Genomic DNA, 11,131 nt, shown 5'->3' on the forward strand with positions numbered 1-11,131 from the left:
AATGCATTGACATTTAGTGTGTTTATTGTTAAATTATATTGCAGATTAAAGCTGTAATAACTTTTAAATAAAATAAAATTTCTTACGGTGTCAGAAAACAACGTTACTTATGGGTATCCTTAATCGCTTGCGCTGGCAATTAATTGCGGACCATAACGAGTGACCAAACCGTATATACAATAATTCGCCGCTTTCTTTTTCAACTCGTCGGTACGATATCCACTGGATCGAAATTATTTACAAGTAATAAATTTATTATTTGCTTTGCCTATTTTGTTTTACTCAAATATATAATTTTACTTATTACAACATCTTATGCCATAATATATAATATGTTATAACATAACCTATGTTATGCCCAATATAACTTATACTCTAGTTAAATGCATTGATATAGTGTGTTTATTGTTAAATTATATTGCAGATTAAAGCTGTAATAACTTTTAAATAAAATAAAATTTTCTACGGTGTCAGAAAACAACGTTACTTATGGGTATTCTTAATCGCTTGCGCTGGCAATTAATTGCGGACCGTAACGAGTGACCAAACCGTATACGATAATTCGTCGCTTTCTTTTTGAACTCGTCGGTACGATATCCACTGGATCGAAATTATTGACAAGTAATAAATTTATTATTTGCTTTGCCTATTTTGTTTTACTCAAATATATAATTTTACTTATTACAACATGTTATGCCATAATATATAATATGTTATAACATAACCTATGTTATGCCCAATATAACCTATACTCTAGTTAAATGCATTGACATTTAGTGTGTTTATTGTTAAATTATATTGCAGATTAAAGCTGTAATAAAATAAAATTTTAAATAAAATAAAATTTTCTACGGTGTCAGAAAACAACGTTACTTATGGGTATCCTTAATCGCTTGCGCTGGCGATTAATTGCGGACCGCACGAGTGACCAAACCGTATACGATAATTCGTCGCTTTTTGAACTCGATCGGTACGATATCGCTGGATAGAAATTATCGAGAAGCAACAAAATTTATTATTTGTTTCGACTTAAATATATACTTGAAATACTGAGAAAATATTGCAAAATATTTGAACAAAAAATCCTCGACGTGCGTGGCACAAGAGGTTAATTGCAAGTTCTGCCTCCGCGGGGTAAGATACGCTCATAACCGGCGGCGTCTGGAAACGTCTGAAGTCGGTCAAGCGTATCACCTTTAGGGAGATGATATTAAGGATTCGGGACGCGGTATAGGCGTTGCTAGCTTATCTAGACACTCGTTGGCAGAAGTACGAGACGGCGAAGGATCCTCTCTGGCTCTCGAGGCTTTCCAATTTAACCGCTCTAGAGAACTATTTAACCGGTATTGTACCGCTCGCCGACTGATCGCTCAAAGGATGCATGCCTGCCTCCCGGTAATGGGAGATTTAAGAGTACTTATCGTCCTTTTCCACTTGATAACATATCGCTAGCTCAAACAGAGGGAAATAACGTTGAAGATAACGCCAGCCGGAGGGAAATTTATACAGTGGATAACCTTTTTTTTTCCATTAACATTTAACATTCGGACGTTGTCACTTTACCACGGTTGCGCGTTGCACAATGCCTGAATCTGTGTCTTTATCTCTCATTTTTTTTTTTCTTTCTTTTTCTGGCGGAGAAGATAAGATTCTTATTTGTTAATAACACTTTACCGACCGAAATCCGAATATCCGGATTACTTGAAACTAGCGCTTACGTATTTAATTAACAATGTACTTAATAAACTATGTTGTTATTCGCTTGTTAGCGATCGTATTATAAGCTGCCCATACTTTTCAAATATTATGAATAATTCCTTCTGTAACGAATCAGAGTGATGAAAATAGTCTCTATATAGCGCTATGTAACCAAAATTGGAATAGTTGAATAAGAATTTTATTGTTTGGATAATTTTTACCACGAGTAATTATGCCCTTCTTTTTAAATTTAGTGTTAGAACGACTATTTTTAGTAGAGCGAACGAAATATTTTTTTTATATTCAGGCGCTTGGCATATTTGCTACTCCAGTCTCAGTTGCCATACTGATATTACATATCGGTTGTCAGCGAACATGCAATTGGAACGTATTGAGTTTCAATTAGATATACAGCTCGATAAAAGATTTATCCAAGTGTCTCTCTCACACTTTTATAAACTACACGTAAAGAAAAATATTCAGCACTTCACGAACATGTCTCATTTCGGGACTAGTTATATTTGCACACAAAAAATAAAATAAGAACAGAAATTTTAGACGAGTATCTCGAAAATACTCTTCATATTTTCGCCACTACAAATGAGCAACAAGCTCAGTATTTCCATTTAAAAATTTTCATATCTTTTCCAATTAATATAAATATTTATATTAATTATAAATAATTAATTTATTAATTATACCAATAATATTACACTAATAATGTTAATATAATAATAAATAATAAAAATAAATATTTTTTCCAATCAATGTATTGTTTCACTATAGAAAGCTCATTTTCTCACAACTATAGGTTACATTGAACTGATTGAAAAAAAAAAAAAAATGCAAACTATACGTGGTTCTCAACAAATTTGTGTTGGCCAATGAAGCCCACGATTTGTCAGCTTGCTTCATCAGCGCTTTGCAAAACTGATTGCAGCGAAGATAGTGATATAATTCGACAAAAGTGGCGTTGTGTACTACGCGAATCACTGCACGTTCGAACGACTGTTCCCGAGAAATTTGCTCCTGGAAGATTATCTCCAGATGCAATAGTAACGTTCCCTCCTTAATACGCGCAAGTCAAACAGGAACATTTCGTGTATTCGCCAAATTGCAAACTGAACAACTCGTACAGGTTAACGAGGGACCACGCCGCGTCTCACGTGAATGAGTTCTTCGGCAAGTTTCCCCGAATTGAATTTACATTCGCTCCAAATCTCGCTCTATCCGATTTAAATATAATCATGCGACAGAGGGGGTAGGGAAGGGGGAAGCGATTGCCAATTGCAAACGATGGTTTACAATAATAATCGCGAAACTGCGACGGCAGGAGCGAGGACGAAACGCAAACGGAGGAGGGGGGAACCAATTGATCGACGCGCAAACAGCACGAGAGGACAAAAGCGGGCGAGCGCGTTGGAACGCGGCGGTGTTTTAGCCGGCCGCGATTTTTCCATTTTCCAAATAAAGCCGTATTACAGCCGCGCGCACAAAAGCCGCGGAAAAATGAATACAACGGGGAAACGCGATTATAACCAACCGAGCGTACCTTTTCTCACCGTGTCCGTGACAAAGCGTCCACGCGCGGAGGAACTTGCGACTAAACATACATGCAGATATGTAGCTAGAGAGAGAGAGAGAGAGAGAGAGAGAGAGAGTGAGTGAGTGAGTGAATAGAGGGGATTCGTTTAACTTTTCCAACATTACGATTCAGCGGACAACAAGGCGGCTTTTGGAAAAAAACCATCGATCCTGGCTCACCTTACCTACCGGTCATGAACACACACACACACACACACACACACACTCACTCGTGTATTTATCTATTCTTTGAAACGCGCACGTTTCTTCTTTCTCGCGTTCGGTCATCGAGTATGCGAGCCGCGTCCGCGAGGGACTTCCTTCGTGCACTGACAATCATCGCGCGGAACGTAGTCATCGTCTGCGACGTTCGAAGACGACGGTTGTCCAAGTACGTGACGATTTGCTTGAACACCGGAAGCTGGTCGAACGTGAGATCGAAACCGTCGGCATCGATCTATTCGACGCTGGCGTATCGATTCTGGACGCTGAGCAATTTTCAGAACTAGTGGTGTCCAGGCTCTGAGAGAAGGTTCACTCGATGACGAATTGTAAAATTCGTGGAGAATTCTTGACTTGCCGTCAATGATACGAATTGCAATAAGTTTTACAATTATTGTACTTATATTTATGTATAATTGTAAATTATGTAAATTGTTATATTTATATTTATGTATAATTATGAATTATGTAAATTATTAGGTAAATTATTATATTTATATTTATGTATAATTATAAACTATGTAAATTGTTACATTTATATTTATATACAATTATAAATTATGTAAATTATTACATTTATATTTATATATAATTATAAATTATGTAAATTATTATATTTATATTTATATATAATTATAAATTATATAAATTATTAAATTTATGTATAATTGTAAATTATGTAAATTGTTATATTTATATTTACATATAATTACATTTATAATTATATAAATATAATTATATAAATATAACAATTATATTATATTTATATAAGTTATGTAAATTATTATATTTATATTTATATATAATTATAAATTATATAAATTATTAAATTTATATATAATTATAAATACATTATATATAGTTATATATAAAGTTCTCCAGCCGAATTGGAATTTATGTCTGATCCGTATCTATAAAATCTAGGTTATACGTGTACAAATAAAAAGAATAATACGAACCTCAATTTCAAGCCTGAGTCTGAGTGTAGCTTTTACGAGACGCGTCTTCTCTTAGCCATTGGACATCTCTGAAACATTATTGAATTTGCTTGTCAGTAAAGTTTTACACCATGGATTTGTCGCGCTCTTGGCGGCAATCGGGAGACGAGAATTAATTTTCTGGAACAAAAATTACTCCAAATTTCTTATTTGATCGAGCGCAGAGAATAGATAAAATCGTTCCTCTCTCTCTCTCTGTCTCTCTGCTTAAATGATTCATAAAAGATAGGAAATCTTCAGTAAATGACGAGATAAAATCTTCCCTCCGGAGATTCTATGGCGTTCAAACATTCTGTGTTTATCATTTCTCGTAAAATTCCGTTGTCCCTTCCGCGTTTGGTGGCTTACGATTGGTCTGACGAAAACTCAAAAAAGTTTAAAGTTTCAAATTGACCAAAGTGTTTTGAAGCCTTCCAGAGAACAGAGAAGTCAGTATTCTCGCTTAAATTGAATGTTAAACGAAGGAATTTAAAAATCGACGATCATTGTCTCCCATTATATCATATTTCCATTGGTCATTGAACTTTGCTGTAATATCGACCGATAATTCATCGACCAATGCATTTTACTTTTGTTTCTTTTTTTATTTAGGAGCAATAATACATTACGATCATTTCTTCTAGAGAAATATAAGCAGGGTGATAAATGGCGCGGAAGTGTAATTTATTATTACGCGGTGTTGATTCGTATAGGTGAATGCTCTACTTTAACTGAATCTACTGTGTAGCTCGAGAGATGCATTTTGTGAGATTATGTCGCGAGGTCTTATTGAGAGATACTTTTTGATATTAATTTCTGCAAAAATCGTAAAATAGTTTTTCTTTCATCTTTGGAAAAAATAAAAATCGTGATGTTATAAAATTGTCTTGCGGAGAGAATTTGTAAAATATTCTTTCTTTCAGCTTTGAAGATTGTAAAAAAAAAAAAAAAAAAAAAACGTGAGGTTATAAAATTGTTGTCTCGTTGAGAGAATTCGTAAAAATTCTAAACTATTCTTTCTTTTATATTTGATGACCATAAAAAAAAATCGCGAGGTTATGAAATTGCTGTCTCGTTGAGAGAATTCGTAAAAATTCTAAAACATTATTTCTTTTATATCTGATGACCGCAAAAAATCGCGAGGTTATAAAATTGTCGAGAGGATTCGCAAAAATTCTAAAATATTTTTCCTTTTATCTTTGACGACCGCAAAAAAAAAGAAAAAAAATATCGCGAGGTTATAAAATCATTAAGAAAATTCGTAAAAATTCTAAAATATTTTGTCCTCTATCTTTGATGACCGCAGAAAGAAAGAAAAAAAAAAAAACTCGTGAAATTATAAAATTGTCATCTCACTGAGAGATACTTCCCAATCTCGATTCGTAAAAATTCCGAGATATATTCCTTTCGCCTTTGACGATCGTAAAAAAAAAAAAAAAAAAGAAGGAACAAAGGAAGAGGGATGAAAAAGGTGTATTCGCGGCGGTGATCGAACGATGTCCCGTCACGGATAGTAATTTACCGGATGGAGAGAAACAAAGGGCACGCCTGAAGCAGGGTTTTCTTCCGCCTATCGTAAGAAATATATCGTCACCGAGAGAAGCCCTTGAGGGTGGGTTGGCTGTTGAGAGCGAGTCGCGTGGCCTCGTGTGTATATGCCCCCGAGAGATCGATAGCCTCTCTCCCGATAAGGGGGAGAACGATTAACGTGGTAATGACGTAGCGGAGGAGTGCAAAGGCCCTCGAGGAAGACTCGACGGCGCCTGGAAAAGGGAAAGGTAGGATTCGACCGACTGCGAAACCGGGGAGGAAACCGACCACCCCTCTCTCTCTCTCTCTCTCTCTCTCTTCCATCGGGCCGTGCTAATTTCGAATCTGCTCGTTGTTCCGGCCAACGCGCCGACAAAGCTTTGATGCCTCGGTACAGTGCAAAAAAACCAAGATAAAAAAAGAGAGGGTGAAAAAAACAGAAGAGGAAGACGCGACAGAACGAGGCGAGAGACGGAGGAAGAAGGAACAAGGAAACTGCGCCGGTATCGGGGGGGGAGAACAGAGTGAAAAATATAGACGGGCGTTAAAAATAAAAGAGAGAGGGAGAGGAGAAGCTCGATGTTTCCCCTGTGGGGGCGAAACACACACGCGTGTCTAATCGGGGTGCAACGGCTGGCACATTCGAACGCAAACTGGGAAACACTTTCGGGAAATTTCCGAAAACTCCTGACGCTGGTGGCAGCGTGCCTGCCTGGCACAAAGGGGAGAGAAATGTGAAACTATCGAACCGGGAAAAGACCGAAAAAGAACAACGACCGTGCGGAAGACTGACGCCGGACGCGCCTGGCTCGCATCGATTTTTAATAAAATTCCGTGGCTTAATTCACTTGGCTTTGATTTTCATTTCAAAGACTAACCCCACTCTCTCTCTCTCTCTCACTCTCTCGCTCTCTTCTTGTTGGCTGCTAGTTCTTTTCCGGGAAACTGTTTTTTTTTTCTCTCTCTCTCTCTCTCTACGGTTCGATTGTGATTTTCGGAAGCGGCCGTTGTTCCAGAATGTTACGTACACAGCGGAGGGTGTATACGAACCGAATGCAGACGAGGGGAGGGTGGCTGTACGAAGCGATTCGTGATCAGTCTCGTAGAGAATGTTTATCGCCCGATTCACAGTTCCCCCGTGCTTTCGAAAGTGCGCAAAGCGAGCAAATTTAACGCGTAAATTGTTTTTGTTTGAATGAAAAAAAAAAAAATAAAAAAAAAGGAAGAAACATTTCGAACTGGCCAACTGCGATCGCATTTATGGGGGATGAAATTCATCGCAATTAACCTTCTAAGGACGGAGTATTTAAATCCCCCTTCGCTAGTGGACGGATTTAAATCGCCAGGCGAAGTTTAATTCATATAAATTATTGTAGTTGCTATATTTTCAAAGTTAATCAAATCAAATAAAGAGTCGAGCTACTCTACTCTAAGCAAGAAGAGAGAGACCGTCGATGTATCGGACGTTAGTACTTAAAAGGTTAAATCTTGTCAATCTACGGAGGAGGAACCGTTTCTTCATCGATTTATGCACTCGGCCGCGTATAATCCGGATTGAATTTCCTATTAATGCATTCACTCCTACGTTCTAGCCAACTTCCACGGCTTATCCTAGATGTTATGCACGTGTGCTGCCACGGATAAGCTCGGAATATAGATAAACACGGCAGATAAGAAGTACAATAGATAAACGCCGTTCTTGTTTCGCTTGGCTTGTATCGAGGACGCATTAACATATTCCGCCTGGGATAAAAAGTAAAAGCCACGAGAACGGAGGCGCCAACGTTTTGTCCCTTGTCGTTTGAACGTTATTTCGGGAAAATTTCGTTACATAATCGGATTAAGTTTCCTATTAGCGCAACCTCCGCGAGTAGTTGCAGCTCGTACAGAATTAAGGTGTTAACCTGAGTAAACCCTGCTAAATGTAAAATTGTTTCAGGATTGTTGCACACTTCGTATCGACGAGATTTACCGTTCCCTTTTCGTTTTTAACGTTTTCGTCGTTTCAGAGATAAGCCGTATAAAGATAATTGTATTCTTTCGTTCAATGCACTCTATTAGACTGGCCCAAACTCTTTCTTCTTCTGTGTGCGAATTTTTCACGGAAAAACGAAAGCTTTTTTCTTTTTTTTTTTTTTTTATATGGGGGTTTAGAGTCGCATAAACTACGAGGTGTTTAGCGACGTGCTGGAATTATCTCTTTATATCTGGTCTAGTAGTTGGGTCTTCTTTAAGTAATTGATAACGTTTCTTTGTTGTTTCTGGCTAGAGCGATGTTTTTGTTTAATTTGTACTTCTTAAGTTTCGGTATTCTCTGCATTCATGTAGCAGGTGTTGGGTGGTAATCTGTTGATTGCAGAAAGGTGGTTCAGTTTTGCTTAGGAGGTATTCGTGTGTGATCTTGAAATGTCTCCGATTCGAAATCTAGTCGTGGCTATCCTTTCTTTTCTGCTTATATTGTTGTTTGGTATTTTTTTAGGTAGAAATGATGTGCTATGTCGTGTATTTTGGTTCTATTTGCCATAGTCCAAATTCTGTTCCATTCTTCTCTTTCCGCTTTGGTCGTTGAAGCTAGTATGCCTTGGTATGGGATTGGGATGTTGGCTTCTTTTGTTCGGTACGAAAACTTTGTTTCGCTCGATTCCGGAAATTTCAAAAAACAATTTCCAAGAAAGATTTCAATCAAATCAATTCTGATCACTGCCGTAGTTTGAAGGTTATTTTTTTCCTCTTGACAGCAAAATACGACGAAAAATGTTTCTTTTCGAGATCGACAATTGTCAACGAGATCGTGCATTTTCTTTTTCCGAGACAATCTCGAACAGTCAGGTGTCAGATCGAAATTTGCGATTTAAAATGAAGTTAGTTGCATTTTAAGATGGACACGTGTACGTCCATCGATTAGAAAAAAAAAAAAAAAAATGGAATTACTTTCTGGCCAACCAAATGTCACAGAAAACGTTTGAAAGTTTCACAAACTGTTCACAGAGTGTTTGAATGAAACTCGCGTAACCTTCGACTAATTTCCACTTGGAAATTTACGACACGTTCCCCTATCAACGAGCGAGAGAAAGAAAGAGAGAGAGAGAGAGAGTGTGTGTGTGTGTGGAATTCTGAAAAGTCGAAACGACGAAATTCAATTTCCCTCGCAAGGATGCACTCCGCACGCCGACTACCAAATGAATTACTAAAAATCGAAGAGCACGAAGCTTCGTCGAGAACGAAGACGTAATCAACGCGTGTACGCTGTCAGCTAGTTACGGCCGTGCGTTACGTGACAATTAGAGCTAAATCGTCGATATTTGTCGCGAACAACGAGCGAATCGATTCATCTCGACTGCAGGCGAGACGACTAATTCGACGTTAGTGAAACGTTGTTTCTTGCTCGAGTGAACCACTGTAAAGTGGAGGGGATAAAACGGGCGACTGGCAATGGAATAACGAACGAAGCGAGTAAAACGCGAGTAAAATTTCATCGACCATCCGTTATTCGATTGAGAGTTCATTGGAACAAACCGGGCACCGTGAACCGGATGCACATCACCGGCGATCAGAGGTGAAAAACGTTTGATTGATCGCGACTCGGTATGGCGAACGCGCAATCAATTATCGATCAATCGTCGGCTCGATCCGATTCCTTCGCCATCCAGCTTCTACGCGTTGCGACTTTCGTGCGATTGCACCATAAGGAAAGTTCCTCCGGGGAGCCAGAGGGAAAATTGCCAATAAATTTTCGCACGCGCCGCTTCCTCGCGTTACGTAGCGCCGGCTATCGGTATTAATTCGGTCGTTGTACTCGCGGCCGTCGATATCGATCCGTTTCGAGAAGAACCGCGCGATTCGCGCGCGTGTATTTTGTACCGGTACGTGTGACGCGCGCGAATTTCGTTTCGTCCCATTGATCGATCGAGAAATTGCGCGCGTGACGGTTCCGCTGTTGGCCTGTCCAAGCTTCCCATTCGCATTTCCTTTCTCCATCCTCTCGGTCAATAGCGAGAATATATTTCTACTTTGTTAAAACCCTTCGTACGCAGCATCGTACACGCTGGCGCTCCGAAAGTTCTTTTTTATCTTTAATGATCAGTGCTTACCGTGGATTATCGCGTTCATATGTTATGTTACGTATATTAACAGAGTCTTTGTTGTTTACGTAGCACTTTGTATTTATTGTATTTAATTATATTGTATTTAATTTCGATTTAAACGCATTTTGTACTTAATTCTTTAATTGCACGTACGTATTGTAATATGATATGTATATAATGTATTATTATATCAACAGAGTCTTTATTGCAAAACGTCACGTTTTGTATTTATTGTATTTAATTATATTGTACGTGCTGTATTTAATTTTGATTTAAACGTATTTTGTACTTGATTTAATTTTTTAATTGCACGTACATACGTATTGTAATATAATATGTATTATTATATCAACAGAGTCTTTATTGCGAAACGTCACGTTTTGTATTTATTGTATTTAATTATATTGTACGTACTGTATTTAATTTTGATTTAAACGTATTTTGTACTTGATTTAATTTTTTAATTGCACGTACATACGTATTGTAATATAATATGTATTGTTATATCAACAGAGTCTTTATTGCAAAACGTCACGTTTTATATTTATTGTATTTAATTATATTGTACGTACTGTATTTAATTTTGATTTAAACGTATTTTGTACTTGATTTAATTTTTTAATTGCACGTACATACGTATTGTAATATAATATGTATTGTTATATCAACAGAGTCTTTATTGCAAAACGTCACGTTTTATATTTATTGTATTTAATTATATTGTACGTACTGTATTTAATTTTGATTTAAACGTATTTTGTACTTGATTTAATTTTTTAATTGCACGTACATACGTATTGTAACATAATATGTGTATAATGTATTATTATATTAACAGAGTCTTTGTTGCAAAACGTCACGTTTTGTATTTATTATATTTAATTATATTATGCGTACTGTACTTAATTTTGATTTAAACGTATTTTGTACTTGATTTAATTTTTTAATTGCACCTACATACGTATTGTAATATAATATGTATTATTATATCAACAGAGTCTTTATTGCGAAACGTCACGTTTTGTATTTATTGTA

At 37.1% G+C, this 11,131-nt stretch overlaps 1 protein-coding gene across 3 annotated transcripts in view; it reads right to left on the reverse strand.

Annotated features, from left to right (window-relative positions):
* Positions 1 to 11,131, reverse strand: part of LOC122532373 (tyrosine-protein kinase Src64B) — a 90,338-nt gene that overhangs the window by 41,992 nt on the left and 37,215 nt on the right. For 2 of the 3 annotated variants that reach the window (XM_043661110.1, XM_043661108.1), the window contains exon 2: positions 4,464 to 4,531. The exons of the other annotated variant lie outside the window; for it this stretch is intronic. The gene's annotated coding sequence lies outside the window, so the exon portion shown is untranslated. The remainder of the gene's footprint in view (positions 1 to 4,463; positions 4,532 to 11,131) is intronic. 3 annotated transcript variants of the gene reach the window in all.

The sequence above is a fragment of the Frieseomelitta varia genome, unplaced genomic scaffold (genome assembly GCF_011392965.1).
Source record: "Frieseomelitta varia isolate USP_RPSP 00005682 unplaced genomic scaffold, Fvar_1.2 scaffold_452, whole genome shotgun sequence".
In the NCBI taxonomy this organism is placed as follows: domain Eukaryota; kingdom Metazoa; phylum Arthropoda; class Insecta; order Hymenoptera; family Apidae; genus Frieseomelitta; species Frieseomelitta varia.